This window comes from Pipra filicauda, unplaced genomic scaffold, assembly GCF_003945595.2.
Source record: "Pipra filicauda isolate LSUMZ 115617 unplaced genomic scaffold, ASM394559v2 scaffold252_size1811890_pilon, whole genome shotgun sequence".
Taxonomy (NCBI): Eukaryota; Metazoa; Chordata; class Aves; order Passeriformes; family Pipridae; genus Pipra; species Pipra filicauda.
This window is the reverse complement of record NW_024104368.1, coordinates 737,615-760,669: the sequence shown is the minus strand read 5'-3', so window position 1 is coordinate 760,669 and position 23,055 is coordinate 737,615. Positions and strand designations below refer to the sequence as shown.

Here is a 23,055-nt window from a genome sequence, read left to right as displayed (position 1 = left end):
CTTTTTCCAGTCGTCTGAGACTTGATCTGACTGTCATGACTTTTCAAATATCATGGTAACTACATCAGCCAAATCCCTCAGGACTCTGGGATGCATCTCATTGGGTCCCACAGACTTGTGTACATTCAGGTTCCTCAGGAGGTCATGAACTTGAATTTTATTTGCAGTGGGAATGGAGGTTAAACATACCAAAATATTTGACTTACTGTTCGTTATGATTACTGTCTGCTTAGAGTCCTCTGTAAGCAATAGCCAGTGGTGTCTACACGATTGTGCAGTTACCCCTTTGGACCATAAACTAGCAAACCTTCCTCTGTGTGTGAAAAACAGGTTAAAATACAGCAATATAGAGGCATCTAGAACACAATGCCAGACAAAACATCAGCATCTCTGTAAAATGTTTGCCACGTCTTTGGAAATGGAGGAATTCAGAAGAGATTGGTAACTACCATCTATGGAGATTAATTTTTCAGTTACAGTTGTGTTTTGGGGTGGCTTTATGTACATGTTATAAGGGTAGGACAGTATAGGATGGTGATCCTTAAAGAATGGGACAGCTTTTTAAGGTTTAAAGTTGGAGAAAGTAAATGGTGGATGGCATGAGAGGAAGTGAGCGCTGTCAGAGCTCCCATCATCCGTGGGCAACATCTGCGCTAGTAGATTGAACAGTAGCAGAGAGCAGGTTTTGGTTCTCAGGCCAGCTGGCAGGACTTGACCTTGTCCATACTGTTAAACTTCTTCAGCTGAGCTGCATGCCCACATGGAAACTGCCTATTAGACATAGTTCCTGGGTTGTGCTAATGGCAGAATTTGGGAAATGCTTTGTTGGCAGAGGCAGCAGCATGCTGGAGCTGATCGACAGATGTAGCACAGCCGACTGTCAGGCTCCTGTGTGCAGGAGTGGTTTCTGGCACAGTGTATTTGACTTGTCTAGCTTCAGCCCTTCAGTCTACCCCAGATTCTTGTATTTACAGTCTGTTATTTCAGAGGTCAGAATTATCATATGTGCAGAAATTTGGTGAGGTGCAAGAAGCACTTAGTGTTTGAAAGTGCCTTAAACTCTTCCCCGACTTTCTGAACCTGACTTAGGCAAATGTTCATTAGCCTTATTAATGACATGAGATGCTAATGGAGGCAGGAAGTTGTTTTGCAATGGTGACAACTCCTGTTCTGCAAGTCAGACTTGTGTCACTAAGCTGTGACCCTTTGGAGCTGGCAGCTCCTCTGCCATTGGGAGATGGCAAGCACTTACAGGTAGTGTGGAACAGCATCATCAAGCAGACAGTTTCTGTTTGCCCCAGTCAAACAGTTGTCTTTCAAGACATGTACTAGATTTTAACCTATTGAACAAGAACACAACAAATCAAATGGGAAACACATGGTTCACTGCTCTCAGTTTTGATAGCATCAGGAAGGTCAATCAAAGATTAATGGGTGTAACTGTTTTCTAAGCCTATCTATAATGCTTTTAGCTTGGTTTCCAATGGAAATAGAGTGTATGTAGTAATCCTCTTCCAGATTTTTTCCTTACCAGTAATTCTTAATCTGAACAAATCTGACGAGTATGTCAATTCTTACAAGTTTTGTCTATCCAAGTATAGGAGAGAGTCTCTGTCAGTAAGGAAAGATGGTCTTTAAGCTCAGTGAAAGACAAGAAGAGATTGCACAAGGAAGAGCAATTCTATAAACACCACAGCTGAAGGAAGAGCTGCATGCTGAGTTTTCTCTCTCAACAGAGAGCCATAATAAAGTAGGGCTCAAAAACTGCCTTTTAGTTACTCTCCATCACATCTTTTTTTCAGAGAAAACTTTGCAAATGGGACAAGATTAAGAAAAGCTACTTGGGAAGGTGAGGACTGGTGTTTGGAACTCTGCCTTTGTAGATAAGAGCAGTAGTTGCTTGAAAAGGAGGGTAGCATCATCAGGCTCTGCTATCTGGAGGGAGCACTGCTCAACACAGCGAGGGGCAAAGAGATCCAGTTGTTCGGTTCTGCAAAATGCCACGTGCTCAGAAAACTGTGCATGCTGCACCTTGTTCTTAGTGGCAACAGACAAGAACAATGAGGTGTGTTTTGCCCTGAATGGGATATATTAATACACAATATTTTGAATGTGCCTTGTCGCTTTTGTGACTTTTTGTGTTTAATTTTGAATAACAGCCTAAATGCAAGGCCATGGTAACAGAGCTGCATGCAAAACCTGAGATAGGTTTCAGGAAGGGAGAGGGCAGTAATCAGAGATATGGTTTCATGGTATGCATTTTTTTTTCTAAATTTTCTCTTTTGCTTCTTTTCACATATGTCTCAGCCTTTTCAGTGCTTCCCAACCTTCTTCCATTTCTTCCTTTTTCTTTGGACCCCATTGCAGCTTACTTTGTATTTTTTCTCCTCTCTCTTCCGCCCCATTAACTTGTTACTCCAGATAAATTTCATTTATCTGTTTTGAGCCTTCTTGCTCCATTTAACTCTTGCCCCCCTTCCTCCATCCTCCCATATTTTATGTTTGTCTCTGCTGATACTGCCTGAATTCAAGCACCATGACTCCAGTGGACAGCAGACATCCCTTGGTACTGAAGAGACCCTTCATTTGATGGTGACTACAGACCAAGCTTGAGTAACTCTATTCTAGCTAAAACAATGCTGTATCTTTCCCTGATCATGGCCTGACTTTTCTGCAGCCCTAAGGCGGGTCGAGATTTGGGTGTCATTAGGACCAGTTGTCATTAACTGGAAATAACAGAACTGAACTCTGGAGCAGCACTATAGTTACCCAGTGTCATTTGACACATGCATGTGTATTTGCAGTGCTGAACCCAGGAATGTTAATGGTGCTCACATCACAGAGTGGCAATGAAAATGAGCACTTGCTCTCAGCTATTTCAGTTTGCTATTATTTTGGACCATTGACTGTGAATGAAGTTCAAGCCAAATTGAACACCAATCACCTAGAACTGCATGTGAAAGGCCTCAGATAAATTAGCAGTACAGCCGCTAGCCTCACACAGCTTAAGTGAGCCATCATTGCGTATCTGCCCCTAAATGTCAATACTGCTCCTCCTGCCTCCATGTTGCTGTACATTTGAGAGCACATAGCCTTGGCAATGCTGGATTCCCACCGTATGCTCAAACTCTGACTGTATGGATTGCTTTCCTGTATGGCATTTTGTAAGCAAGCCAAGCAACTGCTGAAAACTAATAGGACTTTTGACAGTGGAGCTGATGGTTCTTCTATCTCCAGTGGCACGCAGGTAGTGATGGGGAGACTCTTCTGCGTTGTCCTTCAGGTGAGCTTTCTCCTTCACAAGGGAGAAAGGCTTATTCCACTAGGTACTCATCAGCAGTTGCTGGAGGGCTCTGAAATTACAGGCATCAGCCACAAGTACTCCACTCCAACCCATTATGCTAGTGGGGTGGAGGAGGGGACACACAGTAAAAAGTGCAGGATCTTGTATGGGAAATCTTAGAGAACTACTTGGCTTCTGTTCCAGACCCTGGAGCTGCACGGCTTTGTGTGTCTGTCAGTAATCAGGAGCAGGAAAGAGCCACTTCTCACTAATTGTCCCTCTAATTTTCTTTAATTGAGGAAATGGCTCTTTTTGTGGACATTTCTCTCTGATGGGCAGGTTAATGCTAGTAAAGGCTGCTTTGGGCGTCCTGTGCAGTGCTTGAATGAATGGGAGGAGAAGTGCCTCTGGCTGCATGGCATTTATTCATTGCCTCCTCCTTGAGAGGGAGGTTAGTGTATCACAGCATGATTAAGGGCAAGAGAATCTTACCCTAAATCAGAAGAAGCTTGGGAAGAAATTAAAATTTACTTCCTCAGGCCACATATATTTTTTTTCTTACCGCTGTCTTTCCTCCATCACAAAGTTCTAACATTGTTGGCACGTACAATCTAATGGGTACACCAGGGCCAGCAGTGTGATGGATTTCAATGTCACAGAGAGTGTACTGAGTGAAGTACATAGGGGGAAAAAAAAGAGAAAAGATCCTTGGATTTCATTGCACAAATAAATGTCAGAATGAAACAGGTCTGGCAAGACTTCAGCTCTCTGCTACCCAAAGTCAATCACACTGAAATGCTCATATAAGCAAGAAATACTGTACTGCTCTGGCGCGGGTGAAATATAGGGTCTAGAACAAACCTTTTTGACCACTTAAATGCTGCTTAAAACTTAAGAATAGACGTAGCAGGACTCCACTGGAGTCTGGGACTTTTCACTCAACCTTTTAGCAAGGGTTAACTGCAGGTTATCAAACCTGGGTTGGAGGGCTGGGTCTGATGTTGTGCTGTGGGACCCCAACTGAAGCTTTCTTCACCCCCTTTAAGTCCTGTGAATTGAACACAAGGTGTGTGTGTCTTACAATGTGCCATCACCAGTTTCTCAGCCTATGCTTTTTGTGCAACACAGGTCCATATTTCCCTCAGTGAGCCTGGGTGTCCCCAGCTCTTACAGCTACCCCCTTGGAGAAAAAGAGCAGGAGCACATCCCTCAAAGGAAAGGCAAAGGTGGCTTGTCACCTCTGTGTGTTGCTGGCTGAGTTGGAGGTCAGGATATGGTCATAGAATTTAGCAATGTGTAGTGAATTCAGATCATATAGATGATATGGTATATATACAGGTCCACCTACAGATGGGCTGCTTACAGTGCTGCTGTGTAACAGAAGCTCAGGTCAGCTCCACTCAGTAAAGACTTAGCCTGAACTTACTTGGCTCAGGAGACTAGCTATTGCTGTTTTATGGCTTTTACTGGAAAACCAGTAAGTAGAAAAAGGCTGAGTTTGCTTTGTTTCACCCCTTTTCCCCACCACTTTCCACAGGTAGGCTTTTTTCTCAATTGGAGCATAACACTACCTCTTTAAGGTAAAAGAAAAACAGCAAAGATTTAGAAGAACTAAAAGTCTTTCTTTGCAGAATAAATATCCTTTAAGACCCACCAAAACATTTTCGTGATTTTAATCACAGAATTGTAGAATATTTAAGTTGGAAGGGACCCGTTAGGTTCATCAAAGTCCAACTCCTGGCCCCCCACAGGACACCCCCAAGAGTTATACCATGTGCCTGAGAGCATTGTCCAAATGTTTCTTGAACTCTGTCAGGCTTGGTGCTGTGACCACTTCCCTGGGGAGCCTGTTCCAGTGCCCAATGCACCCTCTGGGTGAAGAACCTTTTCCTGATATCCAGCTTAAACTGCCCCTGACACAACTTCAGCTCATTCCCTTGGGTCCTGTCACATGGTCACCAGAGAGAAGAGATCAGCGTCTGCCCCTCCTCCTCCCCTCACAAGGAAGTTGTAGACTGCAATGAGGTCTCCCCTCAGTCTCCTCTTCTCCAGGATGAACAGAACAAGCGCCGTCAGTGCTTCTCATACGGCTTCCCCTCAAGGCCCTTCACCATCTTTGTTACCCTCCTTTGGACACCCTCCAATAGCTTTATATCTTTCCTATATTGCAGTGCCTCAAACTGCACATAGTATTCAAGATGAGGCTGCACCAGTGCAGAGCAGAGCGGGACAGTCTCCTCCCTCGACCAGCTGGCAATGCTTTGCCTGATGCCCTCCAGGACGCAGTTGGCTCTCCTGGCTGCCAGGGCACTGCTGACTCACATTCAACTTGCCATTGACCAGGACCCCCGGGTCCCTTTCCATGGCACTGCTTTTCAGCATCTCATTCCCCAGTCTGTACATAGATCCAGAGTTGCCCCATCCCAGGTGCAGAATCTGGCACTTGCCCTTGTTATTGATTGCCCAGCCCTGTAATTAATCTAGATCTGTCTGCAGGGACTCTCTGCCTTTTAGTTAAAATATTGCTTGTTACAGCACAATCTCTTGTGATTGTAAAGTCTTTCCAGAATCTGCAGTTGTTGGAGGGCAGGTATCAAGCAAAAAGCACAAAGCAGCAAAATATTCATTAAGAATCCTGGCAAGAGTACACTTGTGGCTAGGTCTAGATAACAAAGATATTTTTTTCCTTCATTAATTCCTCTATTTCTGCAGGCATTACAAGGTGGCTTAGTACATCCACTGTTGTCTGGAAATAGTCTAATCTTTATTTGCCAAAATGATAGTTTAAAACTAGAAACTAGCCTAAGAGGCATCATGTCAGTTGGACAAATAATCATAACAGTTTCTATGTCTCCTGCAAGGTTTTTCTTATTTAAAAAATAATAATAAAAAAGCTGAAAGCAAGCATTGAATCTTTGTGTAACCCAGTTAGTGCTCAGACAATAAAATTGCTTTATGTATGTCCCTCTCTTACCCTTATCTTTCTTCAAAGTATCAAAAGAACAAGGCAATAAAAACAAATACTTTATAGAGTGGTGACCTCTGAACTGCACTGTTTTAACTGAGACCATATAATGTAACACAACATGATGCTGCTGTTTCTCTCACTGATGCCAGGCTGAAATGTAATGAGAGGGTTGCGTCCTGAATGCGGCTTTTGAGATGCTACTTGAAAATTTTGTTTAGTTGATGTGGTACAGATGTCTGGAGTTACTTGTATGGTGATGCCCTTAGAAGTTGTTTCAATTAGAATACTACAGTGTAAAATCAAATCATTTACCATTTTGGATGGAAATCTCAGCTCCCAAATAGTTCATTAGTACAAAACCTTAATATAGAACAAAACTGTATGAATAACATGGGGGCAGGGGTTATGTTTACAGGACAAAAAAGGGAAAAAATGATAATTAAAACCTCTCTCTGATTGTTCTTATTGAAAGAAAAGATAATCCCAGGGTGTTAAAAACTTTCTTTGACACAAATCACTGAAATTTTGAGTTTTTTACCTTGAAATTGAAATTCTATTTACGGTGATAAGAAGGATTGAGTGGAAAACAACCTCCTGAATCTTCAAATATACCTGAAAAACTAGGCCCTTGCAGTACTCACTCACTCCTCTTTTCCTCCCTCTGGTTCTAGTTTCAGTCAGCACTGTCATGAGTTTGCCATGTTGCCTGTATGGGGCACCTGAGAGGGCCTGGCACTTTTAGGAAAAGCATGGCATATCTCAGATGGCATCTGTTCAAAAGTGCTTGTGATCACCTGGTCATACTTCCAAAGTAATTATCTTCTCAGTTTCTTAAACTGTACACTTCTTGTTCTTTCCTTAGGAAGATAATTATCCATTAATAACTTGTACACACTGTATAGGGACATAGCAATAGCTTCCCATGAGGTCATGAAATCCTTCATAAAAGTGTTTGCCCTCAAGCCGTTTGATGTGTTTTGCTCTAGGACATGAGAGTGAGGGGATCTTTCATGCTCTTCTGGAAGCTGTTTTGGTGTGAAAAGAAATGGGCCAGATTTACCCATCTCCACTATTTTATGATCCTGTCTATAGGAAAAGAGGTTGTTGGTAGCACAACTTAAGAGAAATACATGCATCCCTTCAACACTGGACAAGAGTAAGACTGAAGATATTTCCATGGAGTTGATAACAAATTACTTTCAGGGGAGAGACGTTATGCCTACGCTTCTGTTCTTCACCAGTGGAGAAACTTAAAGGCTTGTTTGTTGTGATTTTTGGTTTTTTGTTTGGTTGGTTGGTTTTTTTAAATCAGAATTTGGACAGAAAGTACTCTGGTATAAACATCAAGCTGGAAGGAGTTTTTAGGGTGGTCTCTTATGTTTCTTATATTTCCAGCAGAATTTTTTAGCAGATGTGTCAACTGCCTCTGGGGCAAAAAGCACAAAGTTAGGACATGACAGTACTTAGTTTGCAGCTGATCTTAAGTTTCTCCTTCTCTGATAATGAAAGCCAGTGACCATTCCCACATCTTTGGTTTCATTAGGTGATTCTCAGTGGCCTGGGATGCAGGCTTAAAGCCAGTAATCCTCTAGAAATAGAGAGGTTCTATTTGTCACCCAGATGCAGCTCTAGCAGTAGCTTCTTTGCATTTGTTTTGTTGACAAGATGGTACCTTCACATGAGAACAACCACCTGGAAACTTTCCAGAATGGTAGCGCAGGAAAGAACTGGTAGTACTACAAAGTACTGCAGTTGGTGCTTAGGGACGAATGTCAGTACAGCAATCTCTGTTTCACTGATAGGAAATGAAAGGTAAATATTGTGAGTGATGGGTTTATTTGAAGGACTGAAATTAAGCTTTGCTCTGACTCTCCAATATGCCTTAATTTCCATGCAGAAGAAACCTTTGCCCACGGTGAGTGGTGCATCAAGAGCAACTTAGGAGACTACAACGAAGGTCAGCCTCAAAAGTGTGGGTTTGCCATCGTAGGTCCATTCCACAAAGAGGAACAGTAATCAGAAGGTGCTGCTGGTGTTTGATGGGGTGGCTTGTCTATGAGCACCTTATTACTGCCATTGCCGGATCCAGTGCCAATTTGTTATAGTCTTGCCAAGTTCTTCCAGCAGCACCAGACCAGTCTGAGTGGCTTTTAAAGGAGATGTAATAGAGCAATAGTGTCTTTGTTTGGCATGTGTCTGTGGAACAGCTTGCATCCACAACCAGACCATTCCATTTACTTGCTTTCAGTCCATGTTCTGATCTCTTTAAAATGGGCACCATAATGCTGTCTCATTATGCACAGACTTTATGGGAGAGGTTCAGTAATCATTATGAAAAGGTCAGATGCTTCTGTGAAGGGCACCTATAAATGAGTCTATAAATAAATAGTCTGGAAGCCTTTAGGAGAGGCTAACAACTTATTTATCTTTTATCCTGCTGTTTGCAGGGGATGTATAAAAGCAGTAGCATACTGCTAATTAGTTTAATGCTCAAATTTTGGTTTGGGGGCACTGAGACACTGCTGGGTGTAGCAATCAGCTTGATACGAGACCTGACCCGTGCTCAGCTCGTACTAATACAGAGTGTGGCTCCATGAGATCTGTGCTAAGCCTCACTGGAGACCACGTTTCTTAATTGGGAAATGGTTGTGTTTTTTTGAGATGATACTCACTGCAAAATGTATCATTGGCAAGCATGTGGCACTGCTTTTTTTCACTTGGCTTAGAGGAGAAAAGAGACTGTCAGTAATATTTTTTATGGACTAGTCTGAGTGCTTCTGGTTGTTTGGGTAAGGTTCAATAGTGTCAAGTCTTGACTTGAAGCTGTCTAGCATGAAGCTGGTTTCATTCCACACTCTAGTGGTGTTTAAGATAGATAGTAAGAGACACCTCGTTTGCTTTGAGGTCATTATACTTTTTATGAGAGGACACTCCTGATCTGCCTTTATACCAGTGGGATGGATACTTTTGTTTGCCAGCTGCCTGTGCAACAGGTTTTGGCTGTAACAGAAAGGTCTGTGGCAGAGCACAAAGACAGTCCCAGTTCTGAGGGGTGGCAAGAGATGGGGAAAGTGAGGGCGACTGAGGGGATGAGCCTCTTTGAAAGGCTTCTCCCTTGGGCATCTCATTTAATCACTTCAGTAATGCTTAACTTTATGTCACATGAGATTCAACACTTCCAGCTTCAGAGAAGTTGACAGTCTCAATGTAGAGGTTTTCAGAGCCTCTGGCACCTGATCCTTAATATGCAGCTCCTTAGGAGATCCCATCCGCCTCCTTGATCCCTGGCTGCAGACTGAAGAACAGAAAAGCCACTTTAATTTAACTGCAGGACATAGAGTGTCCCCTTCCTTTTCTCTTTGACCAAGGAGGCTGGAGTTATAAAGGGAATTGAGCCCCAAAGCATCCTGGTGCTTCTGAATCCGTTTTACTTCAAGTTGCAAATCTGCTTTAGTCCTCTGACTGTTCCCTGTATCAGATAGTTTAATGCCAAGTAAAGAGAGAAGAAGGCAGTTATTCATTGTCCTCCCTTCATCTGTCTTCTGAAATAATTTAGACAGGCTGGGTGTTTATTTTAAATCTGGTTTAAATATCTGAGTTAAAAGACTGGCCTTTTTGTTTGACAGCCTTATCCAACCTGGGTTCACTTTTATCAGCAGTCTGAATGGAAGAGGGCTCAAACATTCAGTTGCTTTGTGACAGGCTCATTTCTACCTGCTAGGCTCTCACAGGATGGTACTGGGTGTTGCACTCTTTGCAGGTGGGATTTTAATGATTGCAATCTTTCTTCTGTTGCTGCCTTTCCTTTCAGAGAGGTGGGAAACACATGTGTGTGTCCATGAAGAGAAAGAGCAGAGACTACTTAAAAAGGGAAATGCCCTGATGCACTAGAGAAAGAAGAAATGAACCTGCAGACTTTATTCCTCACTGTAAGATGACCCATCTTAGGAAGGCAGATTTGGTAAGTGTCTTATTTTGTCTTCAGACCACTGTCTCTTCACAGTATCTCAACATACAAAATGTTCTTCTACTTCAGCATTTGCACTGTTTCGATTAGGCTGGAGAGAGAATCAGCCTTTCTTTGATGGCACACTGAGCCACTTCAGCCCAAGAACCAGGAGAACACCCAGTACAAAAACATAGAGACAATAGGAGCTACAGCAAAAGACACAGCTATGGGTTTCCCTTTCCCCATCCTCGACGTGGGGGAGCCCAGCTCTAGTTCCTTCTCCGTCTGAAGAACCATTTCCGATGTCTTGTGGGATGGGGAAGGGGGACTCCAGAAACAGGGTTTTTCAGGCCCCGAGCCTGGAGGGGAGAGGTGCCCTCCCCTCCCCCCAGCACCCACGTGGCTCCATGGCAGGCACAGAGACAGCACACCGGCGTGGAGAGGAGGCAAGAGGGAGTTTATTGTTGGGAAGGGGTTTATAAGGCTTTTAGGAGGGTCAAAGGGGAACCAATCACGAGTTCAGGGTCACACAGAAAAAACCATCAGGTAAAGGGTCAACAGCCAATAGGAAGGGGTTAAACAAAGGACCAATGGGACACCTCGGGACACCTTTCCCAGGACATTGCTGCATGGGAGATAACAGTTGCTGTGGGGGGTGTTGGGAAGAAGAAACACGTGTTTGCAAAGGGACCACAAAGAGCCATTTTAAGACATGTTTAAACAAGTTTCTCATCAGGTATAGTGCTACACACAGCTGAAGAGCACCTGCCTTCAGAAGGGTTCCCAGCTGGTGCTAGAGGAAAGAATTAACCGATGTGTTAGCACATTGCCGGTTAGTCCAGCATCTGGCCAGCCTTCCTGAGCACTCAAGGCAAGCATGTGGTTGGAGTTCAGTTCCTACAGAGGGGAGTGCCTGAATTGAAGTAGCTGTATATATTAATCGAGCCATGTGGGAGATATCCCACTGGCACATCCAGAAGGGCAGTGTTATTCAGTGTAACATCCAGCAGTATGCTGCACTTCTCACTTTGCTAGAAAAACATAGATCTGAAAAGAGCCTAAGCTCGGACTCCAGCAAACTGAGCACTGCCCCTGTGTGTTTCCTTTCAGTGAGATAAAGGACTCCATCTTGAGAATCACTTGGTCATTTGACCTCTGTCTTTTTCCCTGGAGGTCTTCCCTTCTCCCCTGATCCCCTGCACCCCCATCCAAACCCTTTTCGCAGAAGGGACCTCTACATTTTACTTCATGCTAGTCTTCTGAGAATTGTTCTTACCTGTATGAGGGTGGACAAGCTGAAGACGAGCATGGATGGAGACTTTCTGGATGAATAAATCACCAGGTTCCTTGGAAGCTTACAGCAGTTCTCTCCTCTCTTTCTCACATGGGTGTAGCCTGTTCGTCCTGTAGCTTATTCTTAGCCCAGAGCAAGAAGGTAACTCCTCTTTGCAACTTTATTCATCACTGAGTATTTGATCTTCACTGTAAGGAAACAACATATTTTTGCAAGCAAAAGAAAAAAAAAGTGCTCTGATGATCACTAAAATGGACTTTTAAGCAGAACAAAACATTTGTGTCAACCTGAGGCTGCTTTTCTTTGGAAATCTCTAATAATAGGGTTTACAATCGTTGCTGGGTGAAATCTTGTCAGTCCTTCAGGCTCCGTTTCAGGTATTAGTATGTGTGTAAATGAGAGTTTTCCAGACCAAGCCTCACACCATATAAAAATGTATGGAGCCAGGGCTAGACAGGACATAGCATTAGCTAGTCTTTCGTTTACAGTGTGTTATAGTTGTAAGGATCATTCATTCAAGCCCAAATTTTTGCTATTTTTCATTACTGCCTATGTGCTCTACCGGAAAATTTTCAGCTAAAAATTTTCCCTAAAGAACTACTGAGTTGATATACATGTATCTAATTTTTCCCCCAGTAAGCTAGTGAAATGAGAGCAGTTTCCTCAACATCTTTCTTGTGTCAAGCTTTCTTCCTCCAATACTGGCAAGACACTTGATCAGTCTTTGTTTATGTTTCCCTCTTTTGAAATAGGCATTAAAATGTTAGCTCACTAGGCTGATTTGTAAGAAGGATAAATTCAGTTATACACATGAAGATGGCAGATACTGAATAATGAAATGCTGAGTTTCAGAAAAATATCTCTCTGTCCAGGTTGTGGCTTGGCTATGGGAGATGCCAAGCAGTTCCCATCAACCAACGTATTCCCACAAAAATTATAATTTTTTTTTCTCAAGTTAGATGATGATCACCTTGGGGCTGGCTGACATTTATACTTGCAGTCTTGTAATTTTTTTAGGAAAAAGAGTTTTTTTACATTTGCTAACGGAGAAGAAATGAGGATATTTGTTCTACAAGTGCCTGTTCTTTCGACAATGATCACAGATATTTTTGTCTCATTATTCATAGACTTTGAAGGATTAAGTAAGCAATAATTGTAAACAGGACAGATTTCATATTTAAAGGTTCCATATCAACAAGGCAATGAATAAATAGGATAAATAGATTTAACCAAGGCTTACAGTGTATTAACTCCATCTCATTTCTCATTAGTTTGGTATCGAGCTTGTCTAATAGTCTGCTGGAGTTGCACTGTGTATAAAAATCTGCTCTCAAAAGCAGGTTGATAGTTTCTGGGATTTATAAATATTGATGGCTGAATGTGGCTTCCAAGTGTGTCATGACATTTCACACTGGAAAAGAAGAAAGTTGCAGCAGGTGTGCAGCATCTCATGATCCCTTGTTACCAGCCTTTTTTTCCTCCACTGTTCAGACTTTCTTTTCCACCCTCCTGAGGACAGAGACATCTTTATTTTTTCATGGGTCTGAACCTACTTGGGAAATAAGCATTCTGTGAACATAAAGGCTAATACACACCAACTGTTAACAAGCTAATTGTTAACTTTATGCTACTCTTGTTAAAAACCTCACCTCTTACATGTGCCTCTATGCTGTGCCCTCAGGCATGGTCGGAGGTTATGCTCTTCCGTGGTCTTGGATGGAAGTGTCAGACTGTAATGGTTTAATTCTGTAAATTAGCTACTTGAATTCTTTCTCAGGCCTGGAAATGAGTAATAGATATGTCTTGTGTTTCTAAAATGTGAGGCACACCCCTTTCTGTCTCTCTGCAAAGATCATCAGGTTTAAGAGAACAAAGCACAAGATATTTGCATGTATCTTGAATACTTATTAAGATGGAAGTGACATTATTCTTAAAAGCAGAGGTGTAGAGAGCAATCCAGGCTATTGATTTTTGAACCAAGTTCTTTTGTTCCAAGAGAGAAAGTAATTCATCCTTACATTAGACTGTTGTTACATTAGATATTGGAAATTTGTATAGCAAGGCAAAAAGGAATTGCTGCCCTAAAACTTATATGGCATCCCTTCTGGAAAAATCCCTGCTGTAGCTGCAGAATTGGTGGCATCTCATCAGCTCTGAGCAGGAATTGTCCCAAGAGGGGTTCTTGAGTGCTTCATCATGCAAGTTTGCAATTTAGAGGAGGGTAGTTGAACCTTGGTCACTGTCTGACAACTGCCTATGCTACAGCTTTCTCCTGTAAGGAGCTAATCAGGAGTGTTTTGTATTTTTGTGTTTATGTGTAGCTCTGTCTCAACAGCTCTTGTAACACTGTATCACCGTGGAAATTTGCTGTTATGACAAATGCTGTACTAACCACAGAGATGAGATGTTTTAGGAAGGTGTTCTGCTTGTACTATGATAAATGAACAGAAGGGCTACTTCATAGTGCTTTTGTGGGAGAATAAAGAAGTCCTGTTTCCCCTCATTGTCTCTATTTTTGAAAAAGGTTATCTTTAATTCTTCTTGGTTTGTTGTTTTGTTTTGGGCGGTTTTTTCTGACCACTAGACCACCAGGGCAGCACAGTATTTGGGAAATTTTCCCAGAATATGTTGATGCAAAGAGCTTGTTGTCTGTCAGTGTTCACAGCTGCTGTGCTAGGAAAGGAAAGGGATCTGTTTGTTATTCACTGATGGTTTGTTAAATGCTTAGAGGCAAGGATACCCGATTTTACCTTAACCTAACTTCTTTCATTTACTCTTCTGAGGAGAAAGCAACCCTGTTTGGGAGATACAAACGGGATATAATAGGGTCAAGTTGGGATAATTCTTTTCTCAAGGTAATTCAACCCTACTGCAAGAGATATATCTTCACATGGATAAATGAGGGAGAGTTTTCTTTCCCAAGTGCTCTCAGCACTGTGGGGTGCACAGGCATAGTGCTTAGTATGTGTGACTGTCTGGCAAAATAGTGGTCTAGTTTTTTCTCCTCCTATAAAAATACAGTAGGATCCTGAGAGAAAGTAGCATTTGTTGCCCCATCTTGTCACATATTTGTGTGCGTATATGCCTGTGTCTGCCCCCCCCCCCCCTTAATTACAATTATACCCAGTGCCTGGATGCAACCCAAAAGTCTCACGGGTGCTCCTGTAAATTTTACGAAAATAAATGTCCGAATGGAAAACAATTATCCTGCTGAGGGAAGGGCTTCCAAATTCATGCTGTACTAGACTTTGGGGAAGCCACATAGTGGAGCCTACTGTCATAGGATACATTAGCTCTGTTAACTCAAAAACCTACCGTTGGGTATGTTTGGTTTTCAGACTGCCAACAAACCCCTAAAATCAATTAGTCGCGCAGCTCTACTTGCAGTACATGTTTTCCTGCTGTTCACAGGTAGAAGCTATTTTATGTTATCCCTAATTATTTTTGCATTCAGCTTTTCCTGCTGGCTAAGGCAGGCATTGCTTTTTGTGCAGGAATTAGATCCCAGGTAGCCTCCGATTTTTTCAAATCTGCTGTAAACCACACTAAATATCTGCACTGGTATCAGACACTGTTTGTGTCACTGTCTAGCACACTTAATGGGGAAGGAGAAAGGCTTGCAACCATTTAGTTTCTCCCAAAACCCTTTAATGTTATACTTTAGGGTAAATAGAAGTCTTCTTCCTATGGCCAGAGCTCCGTCTTTCCTAAATTCAACTGGGACTTCATAGTTCAGCTCAGAAAGCAGGAAAATGTGATTGTTTGGTTACACTGATTTTAATACATTGTTTTTTATACTTATTGGTACATGCACTTGTATTGCAATCTGTTGTATACACGAGCCTCAGTTGGATGGGCAATAGGCTGAGCACTTCTAGGTGATTCCCTTTTTTTGGGTGCTCTCAAAGCTTTTGCTCTCTTTCTTTTGAACTAATTTTCAGCTGTCAAAGATGCTGGCTGTTAGGTCACAGCAGGAAAAGGTGACCCACTCTAAACAGCACTGGAATGAGTCTGCATTATTCCAGAAATAAAAGTGTGTATCCTGGTCTTACTGTACCACAAAGTACCACTGCAGAATTTCATTCAGTTCATTAATGGCTCATGTTTTAATCTTACCTTTAAAATCAAAGATGATCCTTTTTTACCACAACCCAAAGGGATCTGAAGGATGTGGAAATCATCACTTGGAAAGCTGGACTGGTACGGGGAGCCACATGCCTATTACACGTGCAAACACAATCCTGTTTTCTCCTGTGCATTTGCTTCATCATCCAATCATAACTATTTTTTGGTATTATTGGTTCTCACGAGATTGAAGTACACATTGTAGAGATCTTCAGTGATGTGGGGTGTGGTTGTTTCACAATGCAAAAGCAATGCAAGGCTGGATGCTAATTTTCCAGCAGTTACCATGGCACTAAAGTTTGGATAACCTAAGCAAATTTGGCCATCCTGTAGCTGTCTCTTGCAGACTGCTGTCCTGCTAAGGAAAATGACGTAGAGAAGAACATTTCCAGTTAATTTGATATGTTTTTCTCAAAACCCATTCCTTAGTTTCTTTATTTGCAAGTCTCTTATGGCTTCTCAGTGCTGAAGGGGGTCTTACTCATCACCTCTCACTCTCCTCCCCACACTTGTTCCAACTGGTCCTCATCTCCCTGCCTCCCTTTTTCCCTGTCCTCAGCTTTCTGTCTCTAATTCCATCTCTCTGCAAATGGTTGCCCAGGAAGGAGACGGCGCACTTTGAGGCACATGCTGAGCTGCCCAGTGGGCTGCTCAGTTGCTTGGCTGGACACATGGCGTGGGAGATTGCTGAACTCTTCCACTTATCCCCAATTATTGCAGTTTACTCTAATTCATCTGTGAGATTTCTATCCTCCCTTCCAACTCAGTTGAAACCAGTCAAGCAACTCAAATGCTGTTAAGAGGAACCTTTCGGACAGGCAAAGTGCAACCACGCAAACACAGACACTTAGAAAACCATGGCCAGAAACACGCTGTTCCACCTAAAGAGTAAGAACATAATAGGATGTTCTCACCCCAGCAGAGTGTTTCAGGGTGATCAGTGAGAGCAAAATTGGAAACTCTGCCGTGTCCAGTAGGTATCCTAGAAGCAGCCTGGAACCTGAGGTAGTTTGATAATTTCATTGTTACAACTTCAGCTCCCCTAAATGAACTTTAAAATTTATTTGCGGCATCTACTTGGGGTTTTAAGAGATTATGCTTAAGTGCTTCACTGCATTTAATGTTTTGTTGTATTTTAACTTACTGTGTAATGACTGTCTATATTAAATAATAGCAGCAACATCTGAAATTATTAATCAACAAAAGATGACAGATAATGCATGTCAAGTTCTCTCTGTGTTTTGAATCACTCATCTCCCAGGTAACATAAGAAGAATGTTAAATCATACTGGAACACATTTCTCAGCTGATGTAAATCAGCAAATGTACAGCAGCTGAATTTCTGGCCCATTATGATTTTCCATAAAAGATGTCTTTTCCTTCGAAGTATTAATTATCTATGATTCTTTTACTCTTCTTGTTTTTTGCCTTTGCAGGTGCTGCTAATTCTCCCAATTTCTTCCAGAAATGGGAAAATTTATCTATATTAGGAAATGTGTTCTTCCCTTCTTCAGTATGCTGCATTTTCATTTTTGGCATCCTTATTTAAATCCTAATGCACATAGAGATATGAATGATGTGGGTTTTACTGCCTACAGTTTTAAATCCTACCATGCATCAGCTGCATAGACAGCTTAACTCCTTCTTGTTTAACAGAAGACCATGTTGTTGTTTTTTTTTAAAGATGAGTATGGTATACACTGTCACACACTACACAGAGGTCTCTGTCAATAAACTGTCCCCATCTTCAAGTCCTACATCCCCAAATCAGTTAAATCAGATAATAGATGATGCACCGAGTCTGGTTGCTATAGGGGGGATGAAGAGAAGACTCAGAGTTTCTTATCCCACAACCTGCTGGCACTAGCAGATGCACCAAAAGCTCCCACCCAGAGGGACACAGTTGAAGAGGTTCCTTTCCCCTTATCTCTGATTCCCCCTTCAGAATAGCTCAGAGTGAAGCTCACAATAACTGAGCTCTGGGATAACTTTCCATGTCCCACTGCTGTATGTGGGGGGCATTCTGATGGTTGTATGCCAGGCCAAGGAGTATCCCATGCTGCTCCAGAGAAATTCATCATTGGTGACCTGTATCCAGCTGCCATGGGAGAGACACCCTCCCCATAAGCCTGTATGGTGATTCGCCACCCCCCAGTGTTTCCCCCAGGAGCTGCAGGGCACACAGCCTGACCAGAACAGGGGAGAGGGTTAATCCTCCTGCCTCTACTAGAGTTTAATTGGAAGGGAAATTGTCTTTGACTTAATTTCCTCTCTTGTTGCAGCTCAAGTCTAGCGGATCAAAAGAAATGCAAATTGAAAGATAATATTTTGGATGTGCCTGATTTTAAACTTGAACATGAATAATCTTTCATGCCTCTGACTTAATGTCTGTACCATTTTTGTTACAAAAATCTTGAAACAATGTGTATTTCCTTGTGTGACAAAAAGAATTTACTTTTCATCAAGAACGGAAACCTGAATGATGCTGTCACAGTATTAAAACACAGCTACTAATTACCTCAAGTTATCAAACCTGACATTATCCTTTACATTAAAATACTGTATGTTTTATTTTATAATGAGAGGGCAAAGACCCAGTTACTACAAAGTATCAAGCTTCTGCATGTGGGCTGCCATTATATAGCAGGGTTTTTTCACAAAGAATGCAGTTAGCTGATTATTAGATTATTGGTTAATGCAATTTAATGTAAAACCTTTTTCTTTCCTTTTCCTTTCTTTCCTTGTTATTTTGAATTATAGTACTAGGAAAGTATTTTTCAAGTGGTTAACTTGAGTTTGCTTTCCAACATCTCTTTATTTGTGAAGAAATGATTTCAAAGGTTCTGTTTTCTTTTTAGTGCTTTTGAAAATGAAGGATAGTTGTGCCTGCACTACAAGAAGGGTGATTTAGGTAAACGTCTCTGAAGCAGCTTGAGTCAATTTAGCTTAGACTTGCCCTGAAATTCTCTATTGCTTTGCTGCAAACTTTCCCAAGAGAAAAGATTTACTCTTGCTGAGCTGTATTGGAGTAGAATGTGGTTTTGTTGGTGTCCTACATTATGGCTGACAAAAAGGGTAGAGAAAAATGCTACATTGAACCACCTCAATGGGGAGGAGAAAAGATTTACTTACTTTTTCTCCACATATTCAGTCTGGGGGTGATGGATGTCAGTTGTGTCATCTCTAAAATTCACATCACACTCACCCAAGAAATCTATAAGGACTTTTATTGGTGGTTTTCCAAGAATTCCTCATTTTCGAAGTGCGCACAAGAGATTTTTCAGTGACTAGTTGACTGCAGATAGTAGAGCCCTACGTGTTGGCTGACGTGTTGGTAGAATAAATGTCCAGCCTTATGTTCAGCCCCATTTTGGGAAGGCCCAAATATATAGATGGAAAAAAAGAACCCTGCCTCGCTTCTCTGCCATTGAGACCACATTGCCCTGAGAATGTGCCCCAGGTCTGCACCATGGAACATACAGGAAGGCAAAGTCCTGAGACAAAACAAAGGGAGAAGGTGCAAGGGTAAATGCTATTTTTTCATTACCCTGGCACTTATTTATAGATTGGGAGAAATAACTCGTGCCTGCTCTTTGAACAGAGCCATTCCTTCACTCATGCAGAGACATCTTGCAGGCCAGCTGTGCTGCCTCAGAGTTGCTTGTTATAAACTCTTACAAGTGTGGGGGAAAGCAACAAAATCATGACAATGATAAATATTGCTTCTTTACACGCTTACACGATGCCAGCCCAGTCTGTGGTCCAAAAGCCCCACTGTGGTCTGGCTCTGAGTAAACAGAGTTATTAGCATTCACAGGAGGCTGAGAGGTTGGAGGTTTGAGCTGACCAGTTGTTAGAGAAAAACAACAGATTCCTCCTCTTTTTTTTTTTTTGTTTTTCCTAGGCTCCTTTTATTGCTGAATCTTTCACACTCCGGAGAAGAGTACTGCTGTTGTCTGGTGGCTAAAAGCAAAATCACATAAAGAGGGAAGAGAAAGGAGAGTAAAACAAAGCTGTCTCTCACTCCCAGCTCGATAACAAATGCAGCAAGTGATCTCGTAAGCACACCAGGTAGTGCCTCTGGGCTGGCACGATGCCCACCTGTGCCATCTGCTGAGCATCAAACCTTCCTCTGCTTCCTATCCTGCAGAACCTGCTGCAGCCGGGCTCTGCTTTTCTGCTGAAATCACTGCGGCACACAGCCAGCCCAGGTTAGCACTTTGACAGCTTTTACTACAAAAAAAGGGGAAAGGGGGGTGCACTACATCTTTGTATTTTTGCAGTTCTAATCCCTGTTATGGTATTTGTGAGTGTAACAGGACATTTCTCTAGCTGTTTACAACAGGTCAGGACAAGAACCCTGCTTCCCATATGCCCTCTCACTGAAATGGCTACTTTTGTTTGCTGAGTACCACTTTAGATGGAGACTAGTGAAACAGCCACACTGGAATTGCTCATATGATTATTGTGTTGAAGGAGAACAATAAATAAAAATATGTTGCATATATTATGAGATGCTGGACTCAAAATGACAGGCTGTCATATAAAAGTAGGAACAAAATAGGAAATTGAGACCCCAAAAAAGGCAGTAATAAAAAGCTCAGTATTTTATTCCATGTCAGATGGTTTCTCTTCTGTCTGAACTGGAATGTTTCCTAAAACAATATTGTTTAAGGAAACAGCTGGTCCATCAGAATGTTTTCCCTCTGCTGCGTATCATCTGCCCAGCATTTTGCTCTGATCAGAAAGGTAAAGAGTAACAGCACAGAATGAGAGTTGAAGAAAAAAAATTCCATTCCCCTAAATAACAATGCAGCAACTCCAAGAAAAGCCATAGAAGTATAAGAGAAATTCACTGATAAATCAAGCATTAACATTTTCAGCAGGAGAAAATACGTCCCCACCGTCATGATTTCTTTCAGGTTTTACAAGACCAGTTCTTCAGTACTTCAAATGAATAAGAATGTTAAGACTAGTGTCTGAGATTACAAGAAAACTGATTTTTTTTTTTTTTTTGGTGCTGATTTTCACAGCACAAAAAATTTCCAAGAAATTTTGTAAAATTCATAAAAGGCAAATCTAGAAGTCTTCCATGTGAAAAGAATCATGTTGCTTTAGTCTTAAAAATTGCAAATATAACATCTGGTACAAAATGTTTTGAAGTATCATGTGACTGTGCCCTTGGATCAGATGCTGTTAGAAAAGCCTGTTAGGGTTGGAGAATTAGGCTTTAATTCAGCTTCTGGTGGTCTGTGTTAAAGAAGATTTTGATTTAGGAGCCCTTCTGTCTAAAAAAAACTCCTAGTAAATAAATTTGGGGCAGTGCCCTATTTCTCCACAGAAGAGTTTAATTTCCAGTCTCATAAGCCTGGGAACTCTCACCTGTGGTGTTTTACCTTTTGAGGTTTTTTTACCTCCTTGCAAAGTTTTGAATCTTGGAGATTTATCAAAATTAAAAGCAGGGTGAACCAAAGAGGTGTTTTGCCAAGAATTGTGCAAGTTTTACATGATGGTACATTTAGATTGCTTTTATTTCAACCTGCGTGGGCTGACTATAGAGCATTTGCAAGAATAGCACATACATGGATATGTGATGTTGACTTTGAAGGATTAGGCAGACACCCTAATAAATAGGGTGATATTTAGAGAGGATGAGTACTGAGTGACACCTAGTGAGTTATTAACCTTTACTTTGTTCATTTTATTATCTGTCCTTCTTGCTAAATTTCCCATGATCTCAAATGCAGATCCCCTAGTTTAACTGATTTTGTTCTGCAGCAGCTCTGTTTGACCAAAACCAAAGTTTTCAAGGCAGATTTGCCAAATTCACCAGTGCTGATCTGGAATTCAAATACTCAGGTGCTTTGAAGAGTGAAAATGCTGGAAACTGAGTATCTCACTGATAGTTTTTAGTTCTTTTCAAAACCTGGTATCCATATTACCATGTCTCCTCAAAAGCCCTGAGATCTTTTGAAGAATACAGTTCTAAATGTGTATGTTGAGCATTTAAAAATTAGGCTTTGGGTTCTTTTTGGAACATAAGTCTGAAACTCATTTGAATAGAGTTAAGGTAAGCACTGCATCTGCTAAACGTAACTGCCTTGGTGCAGGTAGATGGAAAAAAATGTCAGGGGAAGCTTGAATTGAGACACTTAATTGCATTTGACTAAAGCACACATTTGCTCAAACCATGTTGTCCAAAAACCATGCAGATGTAATCTTAAAAATGTTGAATTGAATTGGTTTGAGCTTTTGGGGTTTTTTAGCTAAAATACAAGTCAATGCTTTTACATTTAAAAACCATCATTTCAGTTTCAAGAGATTTGTTTGAGGCTGTAACCAAAAACACAGAACAGCTGTACCACACAGGCACAGGAAAGAAACTCCTGTCTTTTCCCCTAAAATACATGGGAAAGCCATACTCTCTGGTCTTGCTACAGTTGATTTACTACAGATTTAACTTGCCAATGTAAAGTCGAAAGTCAGAGATCTACATTGTTTTAGTTTTATCAAAACTCTCTCCCTCATGTAACTTGTTATCAGCTAAAATTGGGTTCACTATTTCTTCCAAAGCAGGACGACAGGGTGAGGAGACCCCAGGGCTCTGCTGGCTCTGCTGTGGCAGCCACTGCTTGGGCTGTATGCCTGGCTAAGGCAGCAGCCCTGGGAAAGGGTGCCTCCTGCAGCTGAAGATAAGCACCTACACAAGCCCCAGGACTTGCCTGGAGGTCACCAAGCTTCTTTTGGAGGAGCTTTTTAAGGGGCTGTGGGGCTTCAAACTCAAAGAATTATACCATGGTGAAATTGGGTATTGCAGTGACCATGGAGTGGCACAGCATTTGGTCTGGGCTAGCTAGAAATAGTTCATTTTTTCTTTTCCAAGGAAAATTTCATTTCAGCTGGACTTAAGACATTGTGTTCAATGACTACCAAGTGTTTTGGGTTGTTCATTTGGAGGCTGTTACCTTAGGTTGTACCCTTTTTGAGTGCCGCCTCCAGACATTTCTTTTTGAACCCATTGACACGCAGTGCTCCAGAATGTTTGATTTTTGCCTGTCTCTTTTCTAGGCAAAACTGCTCATCGGACAATCAGAATTTGCCGTTCCCATCTGCCACAAGCTGGGCTTTGGGCTGGAGAAGTAGCCGAAGGCTGCTGCTCTCCAAAGGAGCTCAGAAATTAGGGTCTGTCTGCATCACAGTACCAGGAGTTCATTTATCTCTTTTTGGTAAGTAGATGCAATGTGGACACACCTGTAGCTTTTATGTAGCCCTCCTTTAGGTGAACATCTAAGGTTCTTCTCCAGACACTCCCTTGAGACTCTGTGTTGGGTGAGAACAAACATCCTGTAACAGTCCTAGTCTGCACTGGAAGTATTCAGATATTAAAATCTACTCAGGGTTTCTAGTAATTGTGCTGAACCAGGTAGATAGTAGAT

General features: G+C 41.8%; 1 long non-coding RNA gene across 2 annotated transcripts in view; it reads left to right on the top strand.

Moving 5' to 3' along the window:
* The first annotated feature begins 19,528 nt into the window (after nt 1-19,528).
* The window catches only part of LOC113990043, a 271,781-nt gene continuing 268,254 nt past the window's right edge, over nt 19,529-23,055 (top strand). For both annotated transcript variants that reach the window (XR_005563807.1, XR_005563806.1), the window contains exons 1-2: nt 19,529-19,830; nt 22,688-22,845. This is a non-coding gene — a long non-coding RNA (uncharacterized LOC113990043). The remainder of the gene's footprint in view (nt 19,831-22,687; nt 22,846-23,055) is intronic.